The 21,735-nt window shown below is 37.3% G+C and overlaps 1 long non-coding RNA gene across 3 annotated transcripts; it reads left to right on the forward strand.

The window, feature by feature from the left end:
• Positions 1–360: 360 nt before the first annotated feature.
• Positions 361–17,673, forward strand: LOC120085089 (uncharacterized). 3 transcript variants are annotated; one of them, XR_005483808.2, is made up of 3 exons: positions 428–820; positions 919–1,064; positions 1,835–3,328. It is a non-coding gene; the product is annotated as an uncharacterized LOC120085089 (long non-coding RNA). The 3 variants fall into 3 exon arrangements; XR_016532539.1 differs by lacking the exon at positions 1,835–3,328 and adding an exon at positions 17,472–17,673 and having other exon boundaries at positions 437–820; XR_016532538.1 differs by lacking the exon at positions 1,835–3,328 and having other exon boundaries at positions 361–820; positions 919–1,239.
• The last annotated feature ends 4,062 nt before the right edge of the window (positions 17,674–21,735 follow it).

The following is a 21,735-nucleotide window of genomic DNA, read 5'->3' on the forward strand; positions in this document are numbered from 1 at the left end:
TTGTATAGTAGTTGTGACATTTCAAATTAGTTCGTCATTTAAACTCAACATTTTGTGGTAATTGCGAATTTTTTAAATTTCGGAGGATAAATTGAATTGTTGTAAGGGATGATTCGATTTAATTATTTGCTCAGAGAGGAATTTTGGAATTTAAATTTGATTAAAGGACAATTTGGGACTCATGTCTAATTGTATCAATTTTTAATTTAATTTAGAAAATTGAATTAAAATTTGAAATTTCGAGTTCTTTTTGTATTTTATGGAGAAGATAATTAAATTAAATCGAGTAATTGTGATAATTGGTTTAGAGTATTCTTCCCAAAAAGGATTTGAGATTCTAAATCCAAAAGGGATTTGGATATTTTTTTTAGAAGGTTGGAAGGGTTTAAGTTGCTTTTTCATTTATGGGTTGAAAGAAAAAAAGAGAGAGAGAAAAAAAAGAAGTGTTATTATTTTCTCTTTCTTTCTCTCTCTCTTTTCACGCACACGCCAGAGCTTCTTTCCCCCCTTTCGTTTTTCCTTCTTTCTGGTATGCGAGCCCTAGCTGTTTGAAGCCACCGCCACCAAGACTTCCAGCCGCCGTCGCGTCCCAGACCGCCACAGACCCTCGTGTCGAGCATCGATTAGCTTCGCCGCACGCCCTCGTCCGTGCCAAGCCCCAGCCATCCGTTCCTGTCGCCGCACCGTCGCTCACCACACCCAGCGTCGATCTCCGTCCTATCCGTCAACCTCCATCAGTGGTAAGTCGCATGACCCCGCCAGTCGCCGATCGGTGTTGTCACCACTGCCCTAATTCTTGCCAGAATCTTGAAAAATTTGGGTAAGATTTGTTTTCTTTGGATATTAGGGAGTTTAATTTACCCATTTGGGTTTTGGATTAAATTTTTAACCTCTTTTTGTTTGGAAATTTGATTTAAGATTTAGGAGTCTTAGGGTCGTCGTTCATCAAAGTAGAGACCACTCTTTTTGGCGGAAAAAGAAAGTTGAGGTTTGGGCTGATTCAAGTTGATCCAAGAGGTTTTTAAGAAGATTAATTGCGTGAACTTTTTGGTTACCAATTTGAAGTAAGTGGTACCGATGCCTTCATGCCAGGCAGCCTAGATTAGATTTATCAAGTTAATTAATGGACTTCATGATTTTGTCTTTGTGATACACTTGTTGCATGACATTATGGGTATTATGAGCATGTTTGAACTTCCATGTTATGTTATGATCTATGCGGTGGGATCAATATTGAAATTTTGTATGTGATGCATGATTAGACCAGCAGAGGCAATTTACTGTTTGTCTTTGCCTTGATGCATGTTTTTATTTCAGGTGACCGACGAGTCTAATTTCATGTCATGTCTTGACGGTGTGTCTAGACATGCGTGAGTTCAAGACTGCGTCTAAGTGTTAGAGATTTCTTTTTCAGTTAATATTTTATTTCAGTTTTTTAAATTTTATTTTCATGTTTAAGGGGTACCCCGAATCAGATGGTTTGAAATCTTGAGTTCAAGACTAGATTTTTTATTCACTCAAGCAGTCCAAAATCATATTATTTTCAATGTAAGCATTTATGCATGCATGCAGTAACGACCTCTTTTAGCTGTCTTAAGAAATCGGGTTGTTATAGTTGGTATTAAAGCCCATGTTTTGGGTTCTATAGACTGACTTACTATGTCAGTCCAGGTTGTTCCTTCGGCCAATAACGGATTCTTCATCATCGCCAGATATGACCGTTATGAAAAATATTTAGGATAATATGCACCAGAATATGTAGTGTTTATGATCGTGTTTGACATGTTTTATTGGTAAGGAGAGTTGTTAAAGGTTGGTTGTGAACAATTTTCAGGGAATGGTACGTTTTAGGGGAAGAGGCAGAGGCAGTCACAAGATTACCAGAAAGGGGTGCGATCTCGAAGGGCAGAATCCAACGGTTCAGGATCAAGATCCACATGATGAGGATCCACAAATTCAAAATTCACAAGTATAGGACCCGCTAGGATCCCTTGCCGCCTAGAGACCCCTCAGGGTCAGGGTAGCAGCGAACCCATACATGACGTCGAGCCCAACACACGGCTGTGCCCTCGCAAACACAACACCCCCAGTTGTCCCAACAGAGTTCACTGATTGGGCAACCATTATAGGGGAAGCAATCACATCAACTGTATTGAGTAAGGTAAAGGACATGTTGGATGAGCGAATGACCCAATTTTCCCAACAGTTACCACTGTCGCAAGTTTAGATACCGCAAGTTTAGACTTAGAACATAACTCTAAATGAGAGCATGTCGGACCTTTTAGTGGAGGCCAAACACTTGTGAGATTTCAGGAAGTACAACCCCAACATCTTCAACGGGTCACTAAAGGATCCTACCAATGCAGAGTTATGGATATTAACGATTGAAATAATTTTCCGTTATATGAAATGCTCAGAAGATCAGAAAGTGCAGTGTGCCGTCTTCATGCTCATTGACAAAGCACATATTTGGTGGCAGTCGGCAGAAAGGATGTTAGGTGCAAGGGGGGAAACATGGGAGCAGTTCAAAGAGCGCTTCGACGTGAAGTACTTCTCTGCCAACTTGAGGTACAATAAGCAAAAGGAGTTCTTGGAGCTGAGGCATGAGCACATGTCGGTGGAGGAGTATGACCAGGGGTTTGACACCCTGTATTGTTTTGCCCTAAAATTGGTTGCTATGGAGGCTATGAGAGCGGAGAGGTTCGTTCAAGGTCTAAAGGACAGTATACGAGGTATCATGCGAGCCTTCAAACCGACCACTCACACTGAAGCACTTCGTGATGGAATACACAAGCATGCAATGAAAGAAAATAGAATCAATAAGCACTCTAATTATATTTAATTTGAGTTCTAAAGCATGCTATTTCATCAACTCAAAAGAGAGTTTCAAGAAAAGCATACCTTTGACGATTTCTCACGATTCCAAGCTGCTCTTCACTCCAAATCAGCTCCAAATCGACAGTGAACCACCAAAAGATCTTCTCTACTATTCTAAGCCTTGAATTTGAGTGGTGGAACTCGAATTTGAGTGAATATGGTGAAGGATATTGAGGGTTTTTGTGAGGAAGAAGATGAAGAAGTAGAAACTCTTTTCAGCTCCAGAACCACTTACTTTGTTCTTCAAAATTGAGAGTTTTATAATTCTTCAGCATGCAAGCATTTCTTAACCATCAAATGGCCAACACCTACTTCTTAATTCAAGTGGGATTTGTGTATGCTTGTATGAAGAACACCTCCTACTCAAGGTGTTTTGTGTGCAAAACCCATGTAATCCAGTTTTTCCAATTCTACACTTCAATAATCAATTAATTCAAAAATTAATCAAAAATTGATTTTGTCAATCCATAATTAATCAAATATCAAAATTCAATTTCTTAAATTGAATTTAAAATTGGAAATTAATTTGAATTTTAATTAATTAAACATATTTATTTAATTAATTAATTTAATATCAAAATATCAAATTAATCACACATTTAAATTTAAACATGAATCTAATTCATGTAATTGATATTTAAATCAATATTTAAATATCATAAACTCTCCAATTTCGTAAAATATAATTTATACAAACCTTAATTTGAATTTGAACTTATCCAAATTCAAACCCTAAATTTAATTTAAATATTTCAAATCGATATCATTCCAAATTCACTCAATTTAATAATTCAAGATGTTCATGTTACGAGCTAGTAAAGGGGCCTTATGGATCTACAGATCATGAGCTCCAACGATTTAAGATTAATTGGCTAAAACTCTTTAGACTAAATTAATCAGTATTCATTCGTTAACTATCAAGTCACACCACTGTAGCTCAATAGTTGCATTCTTCTCACTGCAGATATATTTGTGTTCACATAATTTAACCATAACTAGTAAGTTGACCCTTCACGGGTTGTTCGTAATACCGACTAGGTCATTGTGTTGTTTGTCTTGTTCCTTAAGTTCCATCTGATACTCTAATGAATAATTGGTTTATGATCCAATCACTAAACCAGATCACTCTCAACCCAGTGAGAGGGTAGGGCCCCTTGTTTAAGACCAGGATTGAACAACCTTTATCCTATCCTTAAATCTTGTAGGCGTGAATTTCGTCTTGCACCCTATGTTCCCAGCTATCTACCCGTTCTTACTCATGAAATGGGAGGCTTATTAAGCTGATGCTGTTGAGCCAACCCTCACCTATATAGATCTAAGGATAATCTCGAATAAACAAGAGTTCATGGTTAGCTCAAGATTAAGATCGAGTTACCTAGCTCATCTGAATGAAATAGTCAGTCTTATACGGTAAACAACGTTATAAAGTAAGAGTGACTTATTTCTTAGTCCGATTTTATGCAAACTCATTGCATAGGACACTCCCACTCCTCATGTCAGTACATGAATGAATATGGATCACTTCATTTGTAGTATCTTTACAACAATTTAACAACTACAGAGTAGATCGCATCCAATAGTGTTACCAGAATAAGGTACCCAACCTTAATCATGTACTATAGACCGTTTTTGCTATTTACTCGAAATTGATCCATCTTATGTCTCTACATAAAGTTCAAGTATTCATATAATAGCCATGGATCTTAATTTATTAGATTTAGACTTTTACGTATGCAATTTATAGAATCAATAATAAGTTTATTGACTATAGAATATGTTTACTTTTACAAATTGCGAGTTTTAGGACATAAAACCCAATAATACTCCCACTTGGACTAAAATTCTAGTGGATCAATATATATAAATATATATAATGTTGAGTTTACACAGAGAGAACAAAAAAGTATAAATACGATAAACTAGGGCATTAGATACCCATAAATTCTCCCACTTGCCGTAGTGATAAATATCTCATAGACCTAGTCCTACTAGGTGACCCTCGAACACTTTAGCCGAGAGAGCCTTTGTAAATGGATCAACTAAGTTGTCTTGTAAGGCTATCTGCGTGACAATCATGTCTCCTCTATGTACAATCTTCCTGATGAGATGGTACTTCCGCTCGATGTGCTTTCCTTGTTTATGGTTTCGAGGTTCCTTTGAATTTGCAACTGCTCCACTATTGTCACAATAGATGGTGATAGGCAGGTGCATATTAGGAACTACTTCCAGGTTAGTCAGGAACTTTCTGAGCCATACGACTTTTGCTGCTTCACTTGCAGCTACATACTCAACTTCCATTGTGGAGTCAGCAATACAACTTTGCTTGATACTTCTCTACACAATAGCTCCTCCATTCAGAGTGAATACTGACCTTGAAGTTGATTTCCTAGAATCAATATTGGTTTAGAAGTCAGAATTAGTGCATCCAGTAAAGACAAGATCCTTATCACTATACACGAGCATAAAATCTCTTGTTCTCCGAAGATACTTGAGAATGTTCAACGCTAGTCCAATGATCATATCCAAGATTGAACGAAAATCTGCTGACTATTCCAACGGCATAGCATATATCAGGACAAGTACACAACATTGAATACATTAAACTCCCTACTGCTGATGCATATTGAATTCTTTTCATTTCCTAAACCTCTTGAGGTGTCTTAGGACTTTGTTCCTTAGACAGATGAATTTCATGTCTGAAAGACAATGTTCCTTTCTTGGAATTTTGCATTTTATATCTAGACAACATCTTGTCTAGATAAGATGCTTGAGATAATGCTAATGTCTTGTTCTTGCGATTCTGAACTATTTGGATCCCAAGAACATACTGTGCTTCTCCCAAATCTTTCATTTGGAATTGCACAGCCAACCATCTCTTAAAGTCAACTATAAATTCTACTTTATTCCCAATGAGTAGAATATCATCAACATACAAAACTAGATAGGCGACAGTTTTGTTAACGATTTTCTTGTAAACACAAGGTTCGTCAACATTTTGTTCAAAGTCATAAAATTTGATCACAGTGTCAAATCTCATATTTCAGAATCTAGATGCTTGTTTCAACCCATAAATGGACCGATTAAATTTGTAAACCTTTTTCTTTTGATCCTGTTCAATAAACCCTTATGGTTGAGACACATAAATACTCTATTCAAGATAGCCATTGAGAAAAGCTGTCTTGACATCCATTTGCCATATTTCATAATTGTAAAATGTAGCTATGGACAAGAGTATTCTAATTTACTTTATCATGGCAATCAGAGAGAATGCTTCTTCATAATCTACTCCCTCTCTTTGGGTAAACCCTCTTGCCACAAGTCTTGCTTTGTAGATCTGTACCTTACCAGCTTAGTTTCATTTTCTCTTGTAGATCTATTTGCAACCGATGGGTTTTACCCTTTCAGGTTGTCTACAAAATCCCAGACAGAATTGAAATACATAGATTCCATTTCAAGGTCCATGGTTTTAATCCATTGGTCTTTATCCACATCATTCATTGCTTGTTTGAAAGATAATGGATCGTCTAAGCCATCATCTAGTATGATGACTTGAGTTTCAATTAAACCCATGTACCGGTCAGGCTGTTACATAACCCTCCCACTACGACGAGATATTCTCAACTCTTGAGAATGATGTGAAATACCAACTTCATCAATAACTCTTGTTGATGGACCTGCTCTGTCAACAACTCTTATTGATGTGTTTGCCATTTCTCTGTACATTTCATCTATTACTAGCTTACTGCGAGGTTGATGATTCTTTATGTGGTCTTCCTTTAGGAAAGTTGCATTTGTCGATACAAATACCTTGTCTTCCTGAGGATCGTAAAAGAAACCACCTTTTATTTCTTTTGAGTAGCCTTTAAATAGGCATACTTTTGAATGACGTTTCAACTTTTTAGGATTTTGCACTAGGATCGTAAAAGAAACTACCTTTTGTTTCTTTTAGGTAGCCTAAAAATAGGCATACTTTTGAACGACGTTCCAACTTTTTAGGATTTTGCACCAACACATGTGCTGGATAACCCTAAATTCTGAAGTGACGTAAATTTCCTTTACATCCTCTCCAGAGCTCGTAAGGTGTTTCAGAAATACTTTTTGAGGGAACCATATTCAAAATATATGATGCAGTCTAAACTGCATAACCCCAAAAAGAACTTGGTAATTGAGCATAACTCATCATGAAACGAACCATGTCCAACAAAGTTTTATTTCTTTTTTCTGCCACACCAGCTGAGGTGTGTCAGGGTTTGTGAGTTGAGACTGGATTCTATGTTCTATCAAATAGTTCTGGAATTCTAAGTCCCTATACTCACCACCTCGATCTGATCGAAGCGTTTTAATCTTTTTACCTAATTGGTTTTCAACCTCAGCCTTAAATTCTTTGAACTTTTCAAATGTTTAAGACTTTTGGTGCATCAGGTAAATATGCCTATACCTGGAATAGTCATCAACGAAGCTGATGAAACATTCATACCCTCCTCTAGCTCTAACATTCATAGGACCACAAAGGTCTGAGTGTACGAGTTCTAAAGGTTCTTTGGCTCTAAGACATTTTCCTGAAAAAGATCTTTTAGTCATTTTACCCTCAAGGCAGGATTCACAAGGTGGTAATGAATTGTTTTCTAACATATTTAGATGACCGTTCTTAACCATTCTCTCAATCCTGTTGAAATTTATGTGACCCAGTCTCAAGTGCCAAAGATAGGCATTTGGAGAAACTTTCCTTTTCTTATGAGTCTTAGCAATTTTAAACATCTCTATGTTCAAAATAGCTCTAACCTCAGTCAGTTTTAACAAATACAAGTTATTTTCTAATTTTATAGAACAAATTTGTTTATTTCTTGTATTGATGAACACTTCATCATTTTCAAAAGAAACTTTATAATTTTGTTCTAGCAAACAAGAGATAGATATTGGATTCCTTTTCATAGAAGAAATGTAATAAGCATTTTTCATATAAATGTACTTATCTCCTATAAATAACTTCATATCTCCCACTGCTTTAGCTAAAACAACCTCCCCGGTCCCTACTTTAAAGATTGTTTCGCCTTCTGCCAACTGTCTCCAGGAACTTGTTTCCTGTGAGAAAGTACAAACATAATTAGTGGCACCTGAATCAATTATCCAGGTTTTATCGTTTTTCACTAAACATGCTTCGATAACAAGTAAATCATATTTATCTCGTTGTTCGAATTTTGCATTCTCATCCATATTATTCAAAATTTTAGATGAGTTAGGAGATAGAGGACAATCCTTTGTTAAAACTCTTTTGGTATTATCAACTGCTAGTAATTTGTTTTTTGATTCAATTTTATCGTTAATTAATTCTAAAGTGAGCATTCTAGAAGAATTCGACATCCTGGAAAAATTTAAACAAATTTTAATTAGCAAATTGCAACTAAATCCAAAATCTAGTTTTAGCAAAACAAGTAATAATGTACCCATAACCATCATTTATTTGCAACGATACTCACTATCTCCAGAAGAACTCTTATTCCTATAGTCGTTTAGTTACCGTTTTTAGTCAGAAATTACTAACACTTTAGTAATTCTGTAAGTGTAACCCTATGTTTTTCAGACGTCAGAGGTCGGGCCCAACTATGCTACCGAAATGGAGAGTCAAGGTTGGGAATGGACCTAAAAAATTCTATCCATTTCTAGAGTTTGAGTTGTTCCGAATCCTATGTTACAACCCTTCGTTGGGATAGCCGTCGTTAAACGACTAGCAAGGGTCGCCTAAAGCAAACCAACAGACGCAACATAGGAATCTCACGGTTTAAACTAATGGAAGAGACCGCAGGATATGTTGACACATATCCTTCACCCATTTACTATGAACTACTTCCCCCATTCACCTTGTTATTGACTCATACAAACACTTTCCAAATGAAGCAGTCGAGGTATAATCGACACGAAACGTTGTATGGATCTCACGACGTGAATTTTATGAGGACGTGAAAGTTGAAATCAAAATGTATCATATACTTGATTCTTATATTTGAACGACTTCCCCTTATTCACTGAAATCCAGATTTATGCAAACACTTTCCAAATAGAGCAGTCGAGTAATCGACACGAAGTATCGCTTAAATCTCGATTGTGAACTCTTAGGGACGTGAGAGCTAAAAATAATGTATAGTATATGTTATTAATCTCCCACTGACGTATTTTAATAACTTTATCATATATAAGTTATTAAACTCCCACTGAAATGTTCTATTAATTTGGGTAAAATTATACTTAGGTTCTTTTTCGGCTAATTTAAATAATCCCAAGTCTATGTGGTTTATCCAAGTATAACGCTTACAAATGGATTTTAAACATAAAATTTCTAGGTGATAAACCATTTTATTACCTCATAATGCTCACGTATGCTTATAAAACCGGTTAACAATGCTCAATTATTCGGCCATAATCCCTAAGTAGAAGGTGTTCCGTAGACCGTCAACTTAAGTACCTCCAGCCTTAGACAAGATTATCTATTGGTTGAGTTTGTAACCACATTTTACAAGATGTCAACCTATTTTAACTTATTTAAAACGGGTGATTAACTTACGTGAGCATGCAACTTATCTTTGTTATAGATTTTAATGTCTAATCCAATTTTATAACAACTTATAAAAAATAGACATGCTCTTACATCCACAACATGCATCAAAGGCATTCAAATTTAATATAACAATTAAATAACAAAAACCTTAAACATGCATTCTATACATTATAACAAATTATAACATATACGTAATGCGTGTAACATGCTTCCTATGGTGGGTTTTTAAATCTAAATGGCATACAATATGCACAAACATGTTTAAATTTAAATACAACATACATCACATGCACTTCGATCAGATCGAAGTGGTGAGTACATGGACTTAAAATTCCAGGACTATTTGATAGAACATGAAATTCCGTCACAACTCACAGCATAGGGCACACTTCAACAAAATGGTGTTGTATAAAGGAGAAATAGAACATTGTTGGACATGGTTCATTTTATGATGAGTTATGCTCAGATGCCACGTTGTTTTTGGGGTCACGAGTAGGGATTGCGATGTATATATTGAATATGGTTCCCTCGAAAAGTGTTTCTGAAACACCTTACCAATTATGGGGAGGACGTAGAGGTAGTTTACGTCACTTTAGAATTCGGGGAGGACTTAGAGATAGTTTACGTCACTTCAGGACTTGGGGAGGACGTAGAGGTAGTTTACATTACTTCAGAATTTGGGGATGCCCAACATATATGTTGGTGCAAAATCTAAAAAAGTTGGAACACGGTTCAAAGGTATACCTATTTGTAGGCTCTCCCAAAGAGACAAAAGTGAAGGAACTCTAAATAGAGAACCAGTGATCGGAAACAGATCGTTCTAAATCCCATTAAGAAATAACACAAACAATTACAGTCCAATGGAACAAATTATGCATAAACAATAAATTACAGCATGCTTCTTTAAATGAACAGACAAGGAATAGAGTATGCAAACCTTCGAAGAACCTTTCTTCAAGTGTCCCTTGATTATTCAGCAACTCGTTCAACAACATGAACTCGAACGAAACGATCAGAACTCGATCTCAGTGAGTGATTAGATGAACCTCGATCATAATAGAGTTCAACTCATTCCTCAAACCTCGAACGAAACATAACACCACTACAAGAATTACCTTACTATTCTCGGTGTGAGAATCCAAGAGGTGTGGGTTCTGTATGACTTTGGAAAGAGGAATATAGGAGGTAGATGATCGAGTAAGTGGGATATGGATGAAGTGACACACCCCGCCTCGAGCCCGTCTCCTGAGCATGAGGAGAGGCGTGAGGGACCGTAGATACCACCCTTTTGTGATACCTACTGCCCTCTGAACCTTTTTACTCTCAGTAAACTTTAAGTCAAGGAGATAAACAACAACTGATTGAGTAGGCCCATTTTATTACAACAATGTAATGTTTATACAACTCCAAGACTTAACTACAAAGTTTACAACAACAACTCTTAAACCCCGGAAGTGTAATTGTGGTTGTGGCAGACCTTGACCTAAGCAGCACCCTAGAACTCCCCACCTTTCGCTACCTGGGAAGAAAAACATGAAAGAAAAGAATGAGCTTCAAGAAGCTCAATGAGTGGTAAGAAACTTCTAGAGTCTACTTCAACTCATAATACAAGCATATCATAAATACAAGGTTAATACTCAAACCTCAGTGTTTGAATGAGTCTGATCTCTGGCTACACACATAGTAGATAGTTAATTGTTATTAATCATAAACACTTACTCTCTTGCGTTTCCCCTTGCTCCCTATGTGCACATAGCTCCCCACTCATGGGCTTCAGAAGCTAGGCCTGCGATCACTTGATTTATGCGTTGATCACGATTCCTACCTTCATTTTGGATTGTTCCCACGGGTGTAATGCGAACATCCAACTACGAGTAGGATCTGATCTCAACGTTATGATTTTTTTTTTTTTAATGAATGTCTAAAAGTAGCAATTGAAAATAAATACTGGCACCCTCAAATTTAAATGCAAGCAATGTCCTCATTGCTGATAGACTGAAATGATTCATGCGATGCTCTTAGGAAGTTTCGTAAAAGTCATTTTGAAAGAAAGCTGGTGGACCACTAACTTCTAGAAATATTTTATGAAGTGACTGCTCTGAAATTAAGTTGATTCTAGTACATGCGATGAGAAATAGAGGCATGCGTTTCATCATTGAAATCATAATTGGTACAGAAAAAAATGTGGTGACTAACTAAAGTAATCAATCATTCAATGATTGCGCTAACTAAAGAGGATGCGATGATAAAATTTTCAATGTTATAAATGAGATGCGCGAGTGCAAAATTTGGAATAGAAAAGTCAAAGAAAGATACAACCCCCAAATTTGCTCTGTTGTCTACATCATCTGTGATCGCATCCTTCTTTGCGGCAGGTTGATTCTTCGATTGTGATGGGTTGAATGAACTTGTTGCGTTTTTTTGTTATCGCGTAGCTCCACCGTAGTCGTTTACCACGATCGTTGCTAAAAAATCAAGAAGGTAAAAAATATGAAAGCCAGAGTTGATAAAAAAAATCTTTTTTTTTTCTTTTTTTTCCCCAAATAGTGGTGTTTGTATGAGAAAAGGTAGATTAAGTTCATGAAATAAAGATATAAAAAGGATACTTCAAAAAATTGCGTCCCTGATGAGTTTGTATCGCATACTATCGTAGGGACTGCTCATTTCTTCTTCAGTCAGGAATTCCTCAGGTCCACCGAGGTTTTCTCGCGATGCAAGTCTCCTCCATGATACATCTTGACTCTTTGCCCGTTGATCTTGAATGCGTTGGTCCCTTCTTCATTGGTTACCTCGACTGCACCATGTGGGAATACCTCTTTGATTATAAATGGTCCGGACCAACATGACTTTAATTTTTCGGGAAAAAATCGTAGCCGAGAGTTGTATAACAAGATCTTCTTTCCAACCTGGAGATTCTTCTCGCATAGTTGTTTGTCATGCCAACGTTTTGTGCGCCCCTTGTAGATCTTGGCATTTTCATATGCTTGAATTCTCCATTCGTCTAGCTTGATCAGCTGAAGTTTTCTTGCCTCCCCTGCTGTCTTTACATCAAAATTGAGCTTCTTCACTGGCAGTGCTTTGTGCTCAAATTCAAAAGGTAAGTGACATGTCTTCCCAAATACCAGCTCATATGGGGACATGCCTATAGGTGTTTTATAGGCGGTCCTGTATGCCCTCAAGGCATCATCTAGCTTCATGGCCCAATTTTTGCGTGAAGGATTTACCACCTTCTCTAGGATCAATTTGATTTCCCTATTGGACACCTCGACTTGGCCATTTGTCTGTGGATGGTATGCGGTGGCGACCTTATGGTGGATATTATACTTGAGCAACAATTTTTTGATGACACTATTAACAAAGTGGGAGTCTTCATCACTTATTATGGCACGTGGGGTGCCAAAACGAGTGATGATATTTTTTCGCAAGAATTTGGAGACTATCGCCGCATTGCTTGCGACGTGCGATACTGCTTCAACCCATTTAGAAACATAATCGACGGCTAACAGAATGTATTTGTGACCATTTGATGGTGGAAATGGTCTCATGAAGTCTATACCCCATACATCGAATAACTCTAATTCTAAGATAATATTCATTGGCATAGCATTCTTCCATAAAATGTTTCCCGTGCATTGGCACCTGTCATATCTCATAGAGTAGTCTCTTGCATCCTTGAATAAAGTCGACCAAAAATACCCACTTTGTAACACCTTTGCTGCTGTGCGTTGACCTCCAAAATATCCACCATATGGTGAATCATAGCATTGGGATAATATGCGCTGGTGAGCAGCCTCTGGTACATATAGACACAAGATCTGGTCTGACCCTCTCTTGTAAAGATTTGGCTCATCCCAATAATAGGATTTACATTCGTGCATGAGTCGTCTCTTTTAGTGGGCTGTGTAATTCTCCGGAAATTGTTCACAAACCAGATAATTGACCACATCTATGTACCATGGTAATTCTTCAATTATGAACAGCTGCTTATCTGGGAAGGTTGTGTTCACCTTCGACTGGTTGCAGTCGACTTCCGGATTTTCTAATCTTGATAGGTGGTTCGCAACCTGGTTCTCCATTCCCTTGCGATCAATGATTTTCATGTTGAATTCTTGAAGGAGGAGAACCTATCGAATTAACCTCGACTTTGCATCTTTCTTTATCAATTAATTATTTAATTTTCGAGTGGTCGGTGTGAACGATCACTTTGGATCCCAGCAAGTAAGCTCTAAATTTTTACAGCGCAAAGATCACTACAAGAAGTTCTTTTTCAGTGGTAGTGTAATTCGCTTGGGCAGGGTTCAAGGTTCTACTCGCATATGCGATAGGGTGCAACATTGCTTTTTTCTTTTGTGCTAGCACTGCCCTTATCACATAACTGCTAGCATCGCACATCAGCTTAAATGACTTTTTCCAGTCAGGTGTGATTAACATAGGTGCGGTTATCAATGCGTTCTTCTGTATTTTGAATGCGTTGAGGCATTCTTCATTAAAGTCAAACGTTCTTTCAACCTCCAAAAATGCACTCAATGGTTGAACAATCTTCGAAAAGTCCTTCACAAAACGATGATAAAATCCTACATTTCCCAGGAAACTCCTGACAGCCTTCACAATTGTTGAAGGTGGAAGCTTTTCAATGGCCTTAATCTTCGCCTTATCCACCTCCAGCCCTTCCTTGGAGATTTTGTGCCTGAGCACAATACCTTCATTCACCATGAAGTGGCACTTCTCCCAATTCAGCACAAGATTTGTCTCTTCACATCTCCTTAGTATCTTTTTCAAATTGTTTAGACAGACTTCATACGTTTTGCCCGTAAACCGAGAAATCGTCTATAAAAATTTCCTCTGAATCTTCAAGATACTCAGAGAAGATGGCCATTATGTACCTCTGGAACGTGCTCGGCGCATTGCATAATCCGAACGGCATGTGGCGAAAAGCAAACATTCTGTAGGGGCAAGTGAATGTGGTTTTCTCTTGGTCTTCAGGAGTAATCATTATTTGGTTGTAGCACGCATACCCTTCCAGAAAACAGAAGTAATCATTTTCTGCTAGGCGATCTAGCATCTGGTCAATAAAAGGCAGGGGGAAATAATCCTTCTTCGTCGCCGCATCAAGTTTGTGGTAGTCCATGCAGATCCGCCAACCAGTGACGGTCCTCATTGGTATTAATTCATTGTTTGCATTTGGGACTACCGTCATTCCTCCTTTTTGGGCACACATTGCACGGGACTGACCCATGTGCTATCGATGATTGGATAAATAATGTTTGCGTCCAACCATTTTATTATCTCCTTTTTCACAACCTCCTTCCTCGTAGGGTTTATTCTGCGTTGAGGTTCGATAGACCCTCTTTGGTTTTCTTCGAGACGTATCCTGTGCATGCAATATGCGGGGCTCATTCCTCTTATGTCTGCTAGCGTCTATCCTATTGCTTTTATATACTTCTTCAGGATGCTAAGCAACGCATTTTTTTGTTCTTCTTGAAGCACAGAGGAAATTATCATTGGCAAAGTTTCATTTTGCCTCAAGAAAACATACTTCAGATGGCTTGGCAAGGTTTTTAATTCCACGGTAGGTGGTTGTTCCAAGGATGGTTTTTGTGCTTTTCTCTTTTCATTCAACGTCAATTTTTCTTCTTGTGTATGTTCCCTATTGAAACCAGTGTGGTGAATAGCTTGATGTGAGAATTAATGTGTAATTGTAGAGAAAAGGGTGAAAAGTTAGAAGAAAAGTTTGAGTTTGAAAGCTTGACTCTTGGGTGAAGCTAGAAGAAATGGCTAAGTATAACCCATGCGTTGGAAGCAAGAAAAATGGCTAAGTATTTGTCAATGCATTGGCCTTGTGCTAAGCATTGGAGTTGAGCCAAGGGCGTTGGCCATGCTCATTTGAAAGGTTATTTGGGCATTGAAAGAAGCTAAGGTATGGCCAAGAGAAAATCTATGTGTGGGAAGGCATGTGGCAGCTTAAGTCTTGAGAGGTTAGCATGCATGTGGCAGCCTCAAGTGTGCGCGAGCATGGGCGCTGGGCGTTGAAGTTGCACGTGCTGGAAAATCGTGTAGCAATGAGCAGGCGCTGGATGATCGTATAGCAAATTAATAGCGCTGAAGGATGTGGTAGACGATCGTATGGCAATAAACAATGCGAAGAGTCGTGGTAAATGATAATGTTAAATGATGGGGGCGTTGGCACTACATGATCGACATCAACGCTAGACGATGATGCGGGGCGATGGCACTACGCGATGGATGTGGGCGCTAGATGATAGTCGAGACGCGTTAGACGATGGGTGTCAGCGCTACACGATGAGCATCAGTGAGATTTGCACGATGAACGAGATTTGTGCGATAGGTTGTGTGCTGCGCGATGGGCGAGAACGAGATCGTTGGATGACAAGCATCAGCGTGAGATCACTGAACAATGAGCTACACGATGGGGCGGTGAGCTAAACGATTGAACTTGTGTTGATTGGTATTAATCACCGATTAAAAGCACCAGCTGTCTTTAGCACCGAATTTAACTCCATGAAAGCTGAAGGTGTCATGCTATGCTTTAATGAGAAGCGGTGGAAAAACAGTGTAAAAAGGGGAGGCCGAACTTCAAATGATCAGTTTGATCATTTCCTCCATGCAAATTTAGAGTTCTTAGTGTCGTTGGAAAGCTCTGATAGTCTACTTTCAGAGGTTAGACTACCGGAAGAAGTCCTAATCGAAGGAGAAAAAGGACTAGAGGTTCTATTCTTGGGTGAATCCCAGCCATCATTACAAAATTGAGTCTCTAGGATAGACCACGAGAATTTAAGGTAAGCTTCTTGAGACAATTTTTAACAAGTTTATAGAAGAAAATTTCTTGAGATGAGCTCTAGAATTTGAGTTATTGTAAGTTGAATCTGGAATTTCATGAACAAGCAAGCAACTGCTTGAGTTTAGTAAGCTGACAGCTTGAAGGAAACGCTTGGACAGACCAAGGGCTGAACTTTTCCATGCATTGGACCTGCTGTGTAGGCCGAGGAGAGCTTGCAGTGGAGTCTTGGACGCATAAGCAATCTTGAGGACGACCATGTACAGCTATAAGAACACTTAAAGAAAAAAGTGTTAGCTACATAAGTGGTGTTGCATTTGTGAAGAGCGGTTGGAAGCTTTGCATGAGCTAAATCCCAAAGAAATTCCCAAGTGTTAAGACATACATCAAGGTACGTTGAGTGAAAGTCTTCAAAAGGGAAGGTTAAATTCAAAGCTTACTTAAGGGTTAGTCTCAAAAGGTAGACCTATGCTAGTAGCTAATATATGCTTTTGTGTTCACAGGATTGACACTAGTGATAGAAGCATATCGACCCTTGAGGAGTAGTTCTAAAAGTTTTGAGTGACTAAATATTTACAATGTTTTAAAGAAACTATATTTTAAAGAAAGATTATTCTCGTGTTAATTAGTTTTAGAAAGTAAATTCCAAGCAAACCATGAGTTATGTTTTAAACACATGCCATGTATGAAAGTTTATTGAAAAACTATTTATGTGTGTTTAATTACACAAAGTATGCGTTAGCATCTTTAACGCCATGTTTTCTATGCGTTATGCTTTACATGCTTTAATGAGAAAGTCATAGTATGACTAGTTTTACTTGAAACTCAATACCGAGGGACATTTGAGAAGGTATTCGAGCAGCTCGATATTGAGGGACATTTGAGAAGGTATCTGAGCAGAAGTACCTAAGGTATGATGATACTTAGTTATAACCCCGTGCACGTAGGTAGTGAAAGTCAGAGATCGAGCAAAGGGGTTCTCTCTTGACTATGCAGTTGATGTTGGGATTTAACCACAACAGGGTTATTCTCAACTAAGGAACAATTAATGTTTTATGATGAAAATAGCTTTATATGATTAATGCTTAGAAAATGTTTATATCTCAGTACAAGATTACTGTAGAGATTTATAATTTCAGTTTGAATCTCTTTATTGAACTTTTGCATGAGAATCAGTTTTCTTTTTTAAGTTACTCATTGGGCTAACAAGCTCACCTAGTTTTCAAACTTTTTTCTTTCCCCCAGGTAGCGGTCAAATTCTCAAAAGGTAGCTCTGCATTTTCTCTGCCACTCAAGGACAAAAGTTATTATAACCCGTCTGCTAGGTGCTTATTGTAAATATTGTATACATGTTATAGTTATTCATATAGGGACATAAGAGTTTTGGGTATCGGGACTTATGGAACTTGTATTGTAATCTCTGTAAATGTTTCGTGTTTAAACTTAATGTTTTTAGCCATAGAGTGCATGTTGGTATCAAATTATTTTTCGCTAGAGTTATTAAGCAGTAAGTGTCAGCAAAAGGGTTGATAATTGTTGCAGTCATATCCTTTCCTAGGCTCAAAGAGTAATCTGGGAGGGGGTGTGACATGACGTCTATCATAAAGACTAGATACTCGATTGTTTAGTAAGAAGAAGCCTATTGTATAGACTTTCCTAGGCTCAGGAGTAGTCTGGGAGGGGGTGTGACATGACATCTATTATATAGACTAGATACTCGATCGTTTAGTAAGAAGAAGCCTATTGTATAGACTTGTTACTCGATCATGTAGTAACGAGTAAGTATCATATAGTAAACTCGATATTCAATCCTTTAGTCTGTGAGATGATATCGTTTAGTAAAACACTTTTACTCGATAGTATTTTCTTTTGTGAAATGATACAATGAACCAACCACTTAATTTTTTGAAAAACCATTTTCCTTTTATCTCACAGTTACCATAATCGTGTGAAACCTCCCACTCAAATCGGTTATTAAAGAAAAAGAATAATTAATTATCATATAATTAATATGTTATAAATAAATATAATAACCAACTTATCATATTATATTTATAACCTATAATTTTAATATTTCATCATATGAAACATATAAACCATAGTTCTTTTTCTATTTTATGGTATTTAATATAAATCATATTTATATTAACTCCTCCAATTATAATGTATCAAATATATCATAGCAATTATATCATATATAATTGAATTTCCTCTTATTAATTTGAACACTTCAAACTAACCCAAAATCTTATTCTCAACTTGAACTATTGAGCTACCAACGGGACCTTATGGACCTATAGCTTGAAGTTCTAACAGCACGTGAATAACTAACTGAACTCTTTAATCAGGAGATCCACCATCCGTTAACTGTTGGTCACTCTATTAAAGACCGACGGTTGCACTCTTCGCACTACATATATATTTCCGGGTCCATATAACCAATCAACAATGTGATAACCCTTCACAAATCGCTCGTAAGTATAGCTGGGCCAATTCACCAATTTGCCCGTGTAGTTACATCTAACTCCTTAAGTACCACTGATTCTTCTAATGAACAATAAGTCATAGTCCTACTATGACTAAGTCCTCTCGAACCAGGAGAGGGTGTGGCCACTATGTTCAAGACCCGGAATCAGCCCTTAAAAGAGCAATTTATCTACTTATCCCTGCTTCGAGGAAGGAGTGAATTCCGTCTTGTGTAGTTGAGTTCCCAGCTCCCCAATCAGACGAATCCCCAAAAAGGTAGGCTTGTTGAGTTAGCAATCTGGCCACTCTCACCCATACAAATCAAAGGACCGCCCTCATAGGAAGGAGTTCCCAACTCACTCAGGATTAAAGTCATGTCACCTATGGTCATTCTAGTGTAATGTAAGTCTCAATTATCAACGACGTTATATAAAGAGACTAATCATTTCATGGTCCGATCTTATACAAACTCTTTGTATAGGATATCCCCACTTGCATGTCTCCACATGGATTATCAGGATCAAACATTTGTAACATCTACCAAGCGGGCTGTATACGTAGTGTCATCAGGATAAGGTATCCCTCATTTATCCATCTACTACAGACCATTTAGTTATTACTTAAGGCATGATCCACTTATATGTCTCCCATATATGCTTAAGTTACATGAAATAACCACTGATCTTAGTTTATTAGATTGAGTAAATGCTTATAAAATAACATTTATTTTATTAATAACAATATGTTTACAAACTACGAGACTACCAAGAGAATTAGGATACCAATCTCAACAAAAATGTGGTTTCTTTTATGATCCTTAGGAAGATAAAGTATTTGTGCCATCAAATGTAACATTCCTGGAGAAAGATTACATTAAAAATAATCAACCTCGCAGTAACCTAGTATTAAGTGAGATAACCAGAAAAACTATAGATAGATTAACAAGAGTTATTGATCGAATAGGTCCTTCAACAAGATTTGTTGATGATACTGATACTTTGATCGAATAGGTCCTTCAACAAGATTTGTTGATGATACTGATACTTCATATACTTCAGTAAGAGTTGAGAATGCCTCGACGTAGTGAGAGGATTGTGCAACAGCTTGATCGGTACATGGGTTTAATTGAAGCTCAGGTCGCCATATCTAATGATGGTTTAAAGGATCCATTGACTTTTAAACAAGCAATGGGTGATGTAGATAAAGACCAGTGGATAAAAACCATGGACCTCGAATTGGAGTCAATGTACTTCAGTTCAGTCTGTGATCTTGTAGATCGACCAGAAGAGGTAAAACCTACTGGTTACAAATGGATCTACCAGAGAAAACAAGACTAAGTTGGTAAGATACAGACCTACAAAGCTAGACTCGTGGCAAAAGGGTTTACCCAAAGAGAGGAGGTGGGCTATGAAGAAATCTTCTCTCCAGTTGCCCCGATAAAGTCTATTAGGATACTCTTGTCCATTGCCATTTTTTATGATTATGAAATCTGGAAAATGGATGTCAAGACAGCTTTTTTGAACGACTATCTTGAAGAGAGTATCTATATGTCTCAACCATAGTGGTTTATTATTGCACAGGATCAAGAGCAAAAGGTTTGCAAGCTTAATAGATCTATTTATAGGCGAAAACAAGCATCTTGATCCTGTAAAATGAGATTTGATACTACGATCAAATCTTATGGCTTTGAACAAAATGTTGATGAACCTTGTGTATACAAGAAGATTATCAACAAAACTGTAGCTTTTTTTTGTTCTATATGTTGATGATATTCTACTCATTGGGAATGAAGTAGAATTTTTTTGTTGACGTTAAGACATGGCTAACCATGCAATTTCAAATGAAGGATTTGGGAGAAGCACAATATGTTCTTGGGATCTGAATCGTTCGGAACCGTAAGAACAAAACAATCGCCTTGTCTCAGGCATCTTATATAAACAAGATGTTGTCTCGATATAAAATACAAGATTCCAAGAAAGGTATGTTGTCTTTCAGGCATGGAATTCATCTGTCTAAGGAATAATGTCCTAAGATACCTCAAGAGGTTGAGGTTATGAGATGAATTCTATATGCATTAGCAATAGGGAGTTTAATATATGCCATGTTGTGTACTCATTCCGACATATGCTATACATTGGAATTATCAGCAGATATCAGTTCAATCCTGTATGATCATTGGACTACCATTAAAAACATCCCCAAGTATCTTTGGAGAAGACTATATGCTCGTGTATGGTGCTAAGGATCTAATCCTTACTGGATATACTGATTCTGACTTTCAGACCAATATAGATTCTAAGAAATCTACTTCGGGGTCAGTATTCACTATGAACGAAGAAGCTATATTGTAGAGGAGTATCAAACAAAGTTATATTACTGACTCCACCATAGAAGTTGAGTATGTACACCGAAGAGATGTGATTGTCATGCAGATTACCTCTGAAGGCAACTTGGTTTATCCATTTACAAATGCCCTCTCGGCTAAAGTGTTCGAGGGTCACTTAGTGGGACTAGGATTGTGAAATAGATAGAACTAGGGCAAGTGGGAGAAGTACTGAGTATCTGATGTCCTAGTTAATTGTATTTATTCTTTCATTACTCAACATTATATATCATACACTGGAGTTTTAGTCTAAGTGGGAGTTTGTTGGGTTGTATGTTCTAAAACTCACAATTTGTAATGTTAAACATATTCTATTATCAATAATGATGTTATTGGCATTTATTCAATTTGACTTTTAATGAAATTTTGACCAATTCCGTTTAATTGCAAATTGTTAACTAGGTCAAAAAATACAATGGAAGTCAAATTGTTGACTTTTGACTTTTGAAAGTTTAAAAGTCAAATTTATTGACTTTGGACTTTGAGAGTCAAACTTTGTGGGTGGAAAAATCCAATATTTGTGGGTGGAAAATTCCAACTCTTGCATTGCATGGCTAAGTATCGTCTTCATTTGAAGAAACACGTCCCACTAAATCCCACTTTGAGTTAGTGGATTTTTTAGTGTCAAATTGTCATCAAACTCAAAGTTGCATGTTTTGC

Source organism: Benincasa hispida, chromosome 9 (genome assembly GCF_027475165.1).
Source record: "Benincasa hispida cultivar pf3 chromosome 9, pf3_genome.v1.1, whole genome shotgun sequence".
In the NCBI taxonomy this organism is placed as follows: Eukaryota; Viridiplantae; Streptophyta; class Magnoliopsida; order Cucurbitales; family Cucurbitaceae; genus Benincasa; species Benincasa hispida.